Genomic DNA, 9990 nt, shown 5'->3' on the forward strand with positions numbered 1-9990 from the left:
GATTCACTCAAAATCAGAATAAATAGAAGTCTAGAAGTCATGCGCAGCAGCGCTTATACTGGGACTCAAAGTACTAAATAAATAAGAGTGTAGTTTGGCCGGGAAGGCGAAGCAGTATTAGTGATAGCGAAGTAGAAGACAATTACACGAAGGGAGATTCTTACCGTGTGAAACCGTGTATCACACCCGTGTAAGGGCCGCACCCATAACTTGACAGCCAATATATATATATATATATATATATATATACGACCGAGAAGCAATCGCGTTCCGTGCGCTGATTCTGATCGGGCTCAACAGCAAATTGTCGCGCGCAGCATACTTTCGCGCGTCGCTACTGGATGTCGAGAGGAGGTGATCGCGGAGGTTTACGGCGGATTTCATACTCGTAGTTGGAAAAAGGAGGTCAAATTGCCCGGTCCCATGAAAGGCTCGTCAAAATCGCGACAGAAAAGTGTGGTCCTTACACGAGTCTATACGTTAGTTATAGTGGCCATATAAATTGCAGTAAACATTCACCTAAAATCAAAATAGTAAGCATAGTGGACATAGTAAGCACGGACCATGTAAACCTGTAAATACCTCACTGGATGACCCCGAGCACTCGCTTTCCCAACGCAAGCATTGTGAAGAACGCCGGCAGCGGAGGCGAACGTTCGTACAGCCGCGCGATTCACCGCAACTCTGAAAATTAGATTCATCATCATTATCTGCCTATTTTTATGTTCACTACTGACGGCCTCTGTGAGTGATCTGCGATGACCTCTGTTTTTTAACTCTGCAACACTAGGGGCGCGGAAAGACAGCCCGGCAAAGAAGACAGCGCGCATGAAGTAGCAGCCATCCCTCGTCGCCCTTTATCATTGCACCCACCATTGATTGCCAACAATTGGATATGGCACGCGGGCCCCATAAGCGTCAGCTGCGCACAGTCATTCACAGTTACGGCAGGGTTAGAGGAGAAGACGCGTTTTCTCCTTCCAATTCGCATTTCATTACGTGACCTATAATTAACTAACCCGAATATTGAGCGCGTGGAAAATAATGCCCGTCAAGCCGCCATCCTTTTCGGCTCACTGTTACGTGCTTTTTCCCGCACCCACAGGGTATGGGTCGCTCATGTATATGGCTTTTGGATTTAATGCGGAACATCACGGTGACGACAACCGCGACAATTTGCCCGCGGTGTCGATATAATTGCTTTCGCCATAAAGCTAGAAATAGAAAATTGCTAGCAGAGGGTATATATATATATATATATATATATATATATATATATATATATATATATATATATATATATATATGTGCAGGTTTCGGAAAGCGAATCGCCCCCCCCCCCCCCCCCCCCCCGGAAAAATGCAAACTTTCCGCCTATGCACGCATACCATAGTCAATTTCCTCTGACGTGTCGTGAATGTGTGCTACACAAGGTCGAACTTGCTACGCGTAAATGCGTGTCGTACTGTTTTTTTTTTTTTTTTTTTGTCATTATCTAACGGCGAAGAAAGGTGCGAAACTTTCACCTCCGGAAGTTGATATCAACCATGGAGGAAGGAAACCCCAGGAGAGGCCCTGGCCAGCACGAGCGTATTGGAGAAGGTGTGGCGGAAGTCACGTGCTGTTTTTCGCAAAGGAGCACTGGGATGGGTACCCCAAATGTCAACGTTGCCATGACAACCGCGCTCCTGAAGCTTCGGTGCTGCTCTCGGTCTCTGAAAAGTGAGATAAGATTTTTCCGCCGGTGTCTTTCCCGCAGCACCTTTTGTTCGCGAGAAAAGCTGACTTTGGGGTTTGGTGTGTAAGCTTGAAAGTTGTGTTTTGGGTCTGTGAGTGTGAGTGTCGGCCAGCAATAGATACACTCAAGCAATCACGGCGCGCGTCTTCGTCGTCTTCTTCAACGTGCCACGGAAAAACACGGGAGCGCTTCTGCTTCACTAAACCTGCTACAGAAGTGTCGTAAGCTTTGTTTTGACGCGCGTCAGCAGCACACACTTCCGGCCGCTCGTAACAATGCAAGTTCAAAGTTCGCGCCCATCTGCTCCGGCGAGCTGCAGAACCCCTGATTGGAGGCGCAAAGAGAGTTGGCACACCAACATGGCTGCACTTCCGGCTTCAAAAAAGTGACGTCAGGGCCTCTCCTGTTTTGTTTCCTTCCTCCATGATATCAACAGAGACAACTGGACCGACGCCGATCCTCGGAAGAATTTGCGTGCCTACATCGTACACCACGGTAAGATTCTTTCCCGAGTCAGATACTTCCGCCAGGTCCGCATTTAACTATATACGTGTTCGTGGCGGGTAAAGTGCGGCACTTGAAAACTTGACCGTTGCATTAAAAGCGTAACGGCGACGAAGACGGCATACTTTCACACAAAAATCAGGTGCGAGCTTTCTGTAGATTGCCACTCACGTCACCATCTTTTAGACTTCACCTCCGCGTACACCGAGTTCGTAGGTTTTCGGCGTCGCTCCCGTGTAGAATCGATCATGCAGACTTTGAGGACTGCGTATTGAAGGCATTCTGCACACTTAGTGTCACCGCATAACAACGGCGACAACAAACACTGTTCGAGCAGCATCCGTGGAATACAGTCGCACATGAATCCTGCGTTGCGGTGTTGCCAGTAGAAAAACTAGAAATACTGCAGCCAGCTGTGTTTTGCAGAATGTCAGTGAGGTGTCTGTTGGTTTAAGTAAAGAATGCTATGGTCTCAGTTTCACAGTTCTTATTTTTTTAATCTTTTTTTTCTGTTTTTTTTTTTTTACTTCCGCCCGCCACGATGACTAAGTGGCTGTGGCGTTCGGCTGCAGAGCGTTATGTCGCGGGCTCGATTCCCGGCCGCGATGGCCGCATTGCGCGCCCGCGTACTTAGATTTAGCTACATGTCACGTTAAAGAACCCCATGTGGCCGAATTAATGTGCAGTCCTTCATTATACGGCGTGCCTCATAGTCGAATCGTGGTTCTGGCAGGGAAAAATCATAGAATTTAATAAATTTTATTACTTTCCATTCGTGGACGCCGGCTATCTCGAGCCTCTCGGCTACGTCGAAGAATTCGCTTTGTGCACAGTGACGTCAAATTAACGTGGTCATGAAACACCGAAAGCGCCCGTACATCCATTTTCGCGCACCGAAATGGACAGTATGGTACCGATAAATTTGGTTGATGCAGATCGAAAACGGCAGCGTTAAGAGCCAAAGCTGGCAGCGCTCAAACGATATATTTAACGCAATAAAAAAACAAGAATCCGCGTCCGCATATCAGGTTATCTGTGCTCTGATGTCTGTACATCGTTCATGCACGAAGGGAGGTGAAGCAGAAGAAGGTCGGCTGGCGCAGCATGATGTGCGGGAAGTCAAGTCACGGGAAATGCAGGCCTGAAAAGTTATCAAGAAACTTGGCTGAGTGTGGAAGACATGTACAACGTGCACGGAGTGGGTTTAATCAGCGCACCCGCTAAGCAAGATTACAGTAAGCGCGGTCGGCATGGGTCAAAGGTGCGCATTAGCGACGCCTTAATCGCACGTTCTGTCGTGTCAATTCGATGGCTACCCCAAAAAAAAAAAAAAAGAAAGAAAAGAAAAAAAAAAACGATAAGAAAGGGGAAAAAAATAAGTGCAGCATACCTGACAACAAAACTTGTTATAAAGTCTCTTACGCACAGCCGCTAAACCAAGCTAACAGCGCAAGACAAATAAAAGCTTAACCTTGCACTCGGCCGCGCAACGCTTGAAACAGCGAAGCTGGGCGATCGTAGCCCAGCATCTTCCGGAAGTGCGCGCGAACTTTTCATCTTATCACTCATGATGCTGATAATTTCTTTTCTCTGCGCGTTGCATAGCGCAGCTTGCAACACCGACACCGCGTTCCAATGCCGACAGTAGTAGTGATTTATTAATGAAAATGACGCCTATTTCTGCTGCCCAATAGGGAGCATGGCGCAGCGTCAGGGGAAGGGGAAGTAGGAGATGAAGACGTGAGGAAGGGAAGAGAAGGAGAAGCAGCAGTAGCCTCATCCGATCATGGAGGAGGCCGGTGATGAAGGCGATGGCCTGCTGGGGCCGAGCGCTTAGTGATGGGCAGTGATCTCGTTCGACTCCACAAACTCCAAGAGACTATGGAGAGCTCGGAGGTGGGGAGGCGACGGGAACAGGAAGTAGTTGGTTGTCGCAGCAGGTAGACCATGTTGTCTGTAGGCAGTGGTGACTTTTGAGCGGTCCTGTGCCAGCGCTGGGCAAGCACAGAGAGAGAGCAGAGAGCAAGCGAGAGAGGAAAGGCAGGGAGGTTAACCAGAAGTCAGTTTCCGGTTTGCTACCCTACACTGGGGTGGGGGATAAAGGGGTTGGAGAGAGTGCAAAGAGAGAGAGAGAGAGAGCGAAAAAAAAACAGAAAAAAAAAACACAGGCATTGGTAACAAAGGAGGCGTTCCAATCACAGTCGTTCACACAGGCCAGTGGACTTCAGGAACCGCAGGAGCGCTTGCACGGCCTTCTGATGCGATGTTGAGTCGCGTCGATGTTGCAGAATTGTTTCTTCCGATAACGGCTGGTCATCCAACTGGTTCAGCACGACGGAGAGCGATTGTCTCTGCACACTGTATTGTGGGCACTGACAAAGAACATGACGAATCGTTTCCGCGTCTCCACAATTGTCACATGCTGCACTGTCGGCCATCCCTATGCGGAACGCGTAGGCATTGGTGAACGCGACGCCCAACCATAGCCTACACAGAAGGGTCGCATCTCTTCGGGGAAGTCTTGTTGGAAGTCGAAGGCTTAAGGTTGGATCCAAGGTGTATAATCGGGCGTGCATAAAATGTGGTTTATTCCAGTCTGATGAAGTGCATTGGCGTGCAAGCAGGCGGAGCATCCTTGCAGCATCTGTCCTAGACAGCGGGATCGATAGGCGGTTGTCTTGTTCATGAGCTGAACGAGCAGCTTGATCGGCACGTTCATTGCCAATAATTCTACAGTGACTTGGCAGCCACTGAAAGATTATTTCGTGTCCTTTCTCAGTCAGGTGGTGTATGGCCTCTGTGATTTCGAAAACCAGTTGTTCCTGTGGACCGCGCCGTAAGGCTGACAGTAAACTCTGCAGTGCCGTCTTCGAGTCGCAGAAAACGGACCATTTGTGTGCTGGTTCATCATTAATAAAATGTAGTGCGACTCGAAGCGCTGCCAGTTCTGCTGCCGTCGACGTTGCCAAGTGAGATGTTTTCATCTTGATAGTGGTGGCTTTTTCTGGAATAACGACAGCGGCGGTAGAGCTGTTCTGCAAGACGGAACCGTCGGTGTATATGTGGGTGTAATTCCGGTACTTTTCATATAATAGGAGTAAGGTAAGCTGTTTAAGAGCTGGCGATGACATACCTGCTTTTTTCCGGACGCCAGGTACTGTCAGGATGATCGTTGGCTGAATGAGGCACCAAGGAGGAGTGGAAGGTCTCGCGGCAGGTGTGAAGCAAGATGGCATAGCCTCACGATGTGCGGATACCATTCGGCAGAACGAGGCGTGTGGTCTCTCCGCAGGTAGAGAGGCTAGATGGTGGCAAGGAGTCCGTGCAAGGTGCCTTACGTGCATTCGTATTGCTTCAACTGCGATGTGGGTCTTGATGAGGTGGTCTCTGGCGATTGCAATAGTTGCCGCCGTTGACGCACTTCGAGGAAGACCTAGACAAATCCGGAGTGCCTGGGCCTGCACACTTTGTATGTGTGCAGTGCTGCAGCTGGTGTCTGTCGTTTAGTCGCTCCATTGAGTGAGAGGTGGACGACCGCTGGTCGATGGTGTGGTGGAGGCAGCACGATTGTAGCTATAGGGCCCGCGTGTGCATGTCCAGGACCGGCCTGTAAGAAAAAAAAAAATGATTTTTTTACTTACAGATTGTACCGTTTCTGTCAGCCTCACCTTCTCGGGGTTTATTCAGCTGCAGTATATATCCAATAAAAACCCGAAATCTGTTTCTTCCACGGGAACATCAGTAATTGGGCCATTTCCTAGCTGTGCTGCTATCTTTCCGCTGGTGCGCATGCACTTACCTTGATTTGTACGATATGGTTCTATGATGACATTTAGCATGCAAATATACAGGGTGTTTCATTTTAGCTGAACCAAATGTTTAAGGATTGCCTGTGGCAGATAGCACAATTATAATCCTTGATCTAAACTACTCAATGAGGCGGCCATTACTTCCCCGAGAAATCAAAACGCCTAATTTAAGAATTAACATAATTATGCTAATTACCTTTTTAATTATTTTATGGCACATATTTCAATCTACGAATTATAGTCGCCGAGTTCGCAAGGCGTTACCACTTGGAACGAATTCTCAGGACTAAACCAGTTTCGAGATAATAATTTTCAAAGTGTCCGACGAAATCAATCAAACCAAATCAATTTATCTCCAGTTTACATGCTGGACGGCCATTTTGGACTAAAAGCTACATATGTAGCTTGACGTGACCCAAAAGACCAGGCAAGGCAATAGTACATAAAACAGTATGCGCACATGCACAATAATTCACATATATTTCCAGCTATCGCTGGAATTCCTCATAGACGAAATAGCTATGAACGGAAAGACAAAGAATATTTCCGTCACGGCGAGTTAACCGAATTGGAAAAAGTTTTAACAGAATTCATTTTAAACAACACTACAATAGCAATACTAGCTATACAAAACAACGCAACACCAGCTATACAACATAGCATGAGACTGAATTTTACAAGATTAACATTTGCTAAGAAAACGAAACAGGATGTACATTATATACTCAGAACCATACACAAACGCAGAATAATAATCACATCAGATACATTACAAGCGACCAAAGTATGAGTTGAGTTCTTTCTTACTGAAATTATCGACATTTCTGTATTTGTTCAAAGTGAATGGTAGGTTATGTATTAACGACTGATGCTTATAGAGTGTTCTGAAGTATGAAATTGACCATATCTCAGGATTTCTTGTGTTCGCATTAATGCGACGAAGCTCTAAGGAGGCTAATTGTTTTGTGTAGTTCCAAGCTAATTCTGATATGGATGGCCTACTGGATGGTCAGAATGCCTAATTGAATATTTAACATAATTACGCTAATTACCTTTTTAATTAATTATTTTACGGCAAATCTTTCAATCTACGAATTATAGCCACAGAGTTCGCAAGGCGTATCCACTTGGAACGAATTCTCAGGACTGAACCAGTTTCGGGATATTAAATAGTGTCCGACGAAATGCATGGGCGTTCCGGTTAACTTTTTGAGGAAAACGCTGTTTTATGCATTGAAGCACAAAAGTAACTGGCCTTAGCGCTAAAATAATGCAATATTATAGACACTGGTAATAGTGCAATCGCAAAAGCGGTAACATGGACATGGTTTGAGGAGTGGTTCTTTGTATAATTTAGTTTTCCTTACGCGGAAACAATGTTCGTTTTTGCGGAAAAGAAAAAAAAATTAGAGTAGCTTGCACTGGAGGTGCAATGCTTAAGTGACAGCGGAGCTGATGGGCACCTAGCTAGTCCTGGCTTTTGGGCTAGGCTAAGCACTACCAAGTCATCCCCAGCTTTTCCCGGAATTTATTTATTATTGATTGATTATCGATTAGGTATTGATTGGCTATCGATTGTCTATCGCAAGATATTGGCCACGTATTTGAGCTAGGTTAACTACCAAGTTATTCGAATTTATTGATTATTGACCGATTAGCTATTGATTGGCTATCGATTGGCTATCGTAAGGTATTGGCCACGTATTTGGGCTCGGCTAAGCACTACCAAATCATCCCCAGCATTTTCGGGAATTTATTGATTATTGATCGATTATTGACTAGCTATTGATTGGCTATAAATTGTCTATCGGTGACTAAGTTTAAGTAGTCCCCACCATTCTTCGCTAGGCTTAGCCAGGCTCAGCTTCGCTAGTTCACAGGTGTATGTGCCATTGCGCGTGGACCCTTTCTGCACTGCTGCCAGGATCGGCCCACATTTTTGGATTCAGCAGACACATTATGCCCGGCTGAAGCAGCTCTGCTGTTAAAAATGAGAACTTCTTTTGTTTTACTATTTTCTTTGATAAGATATACAGTTATCTGATAAGATATACAGTAAAGAGAGCGGTGTGGATCAGAGAACAAACGGGGATAACCGATATTCTAGTTGACATTAAGCGGGAAAAATGGAGCTGGGCAGGCCATGTAATGCGTAGGATGGATAATCGATGGACCATTAGAGTTACAGAATGGATACCAAGAGAAGGGAAGCGCAGTCGAGGACGGCAGAAACTAGGTGGGGTGATGGAGTTAGGATATTCGCAGGCGCAAATTGGAATCAGCTAGCGCAAGACAGGGGTAATTGGAGATCGCAGGGAGAGGCCTTCGTCCTGCAGTGGACATAGATATAGGCTGATGATGATGATGATGACAGTCATCTTGCACGTGTCGCTTCAGCTTGGCACAGAATGCACTGAACCACGCAATGCATAACGGTCGCGTGTGCTCCGAGGCCTACTTAGGCACTTCAATGAGTGGGCCCGAGTCTGGCCCGGGCCCGTGACTTCAAGCCCGAGTCCAGCACGGGCCCGCGGCCTCAAGCCCGGGCCCGGCCCGGGCTTCAAGCCCGGGCCCGCCGACAAACGCTTCGGACGGCCCGGCCCAGCCCGCGGGCCGGGCCGTGCCCAGGCTTTCGGGTCGGCCCGGGCCCGGGCCCGGGCCCGTGCAGTGCTCTAGGCTGAATAACCGGTGGACCATTCCAAGAGAAGGGAGGCGCAGTCGAGGATGGCAGAAAACTAGGTGGGGTGATGAAGTTAGGAACTTTGCAGGTGCAAGTAGGGATCAGCTAGCGCAAGACAGGGGTAATGGGAGATCGCAGGGAGAGGCCTTCATCCTGCAGTGGACATAAATTTAGGCTGATGATGATGAACAGAATAGGCAATGTAGTGTTGTTGAATGAGGGGAAATTACTAAACTGAAGATTCAAGTTAACTGCTTCATGCAATTGTCCAAGAACTGGTGCCTGTGAGCAAGAACCCGCAGCAGCAGAATCATTTATCAGTCACCGTTTATATCGATATTTCTTTCTCTGGAGTCTAATAAACGATGTAGTCTCTTACATTTGACAATATCGAATGATTAATTCTCGAATCTAATACGAATATGAAAACATATTTGGTGAAACCAATTTGTTATCAAATAGAAGCTAGTATCTTAAAACTGCTCCACAAACCCAATATTTGCTGTGTGTCGTCCTTTTGTATACGCTTGAAGAGCGTGGTAGTATTCACAACTCTGACATTCTATGACAGTGCACCTACAAGGTCTTTTACAGAACATCTGCAAAAGAATTTTGAAAATGGGCTCTTGCGCAAATGGAAGGCTCTCTCCTGAGGAGGCCGCATAGGAGAGGTGCAGAAGAAAGGAAATTTCACACCTCTAAGCGAGGCCTCCTTGTGGTGGTTTCGAAACAGGTTCACGATTACCATGTATCCGTGTACGTCGTTTCATTACGAAGCGTGTCATAACCTTATGACAAGCCTGCTACTATTACATGGGGACCCAATGATAAATGTAAAAGCATGTGACGTATGCCAAAAGGCGATGGCTAAGGGGAAAAACGAGGAGAAGACTGGTGTTTGTTTGGCGATTGCCGATGACAAGGACATAGGGTTGACGATAGAGCCAACCAAGTGTGAGTGTCATGAGTAAGACGCCGGCGGCGCCATAAAAGAAGACAAGGACGATGTGAGCGGAGCGTTCTGAACGGCGCGAGCGCGCGAGGCGCGTGACCCGAGGCGTGATCGAAGGAGAAACGGCGTTGTCTGAGCATTATCGACGTGGTTCCGGGCCAGGAAGGTCGCATCGCCAGCACCGCACTGGCGACGGGAGACTTGGGGGTCTGGCCGAGTCCGTGACGTTGGCCGTCCAAGGCGTGGCCGTCGACCTCGGCAAGTTCGGGCGAGGCTCCTGGACGAGCTGCAGCTTCTCACGGCAGGA

This window comes from Dermacentor silvarum, chromosome 6 (genome assembly GCF_013339745.2).
Source record: "Dermacentor silvarum isolate Dsil-2018 chromosome 6, BIME_Dsil_1.4, whole genome shotgun sequence".
In the NCBI taxonomy this organism is placed as follows: Eukaryota; Metazoa; Arthropoda; class Arachnida; order Ixodida; family Ixodidae; genus Dermacentor; species Dermacentor silvarum.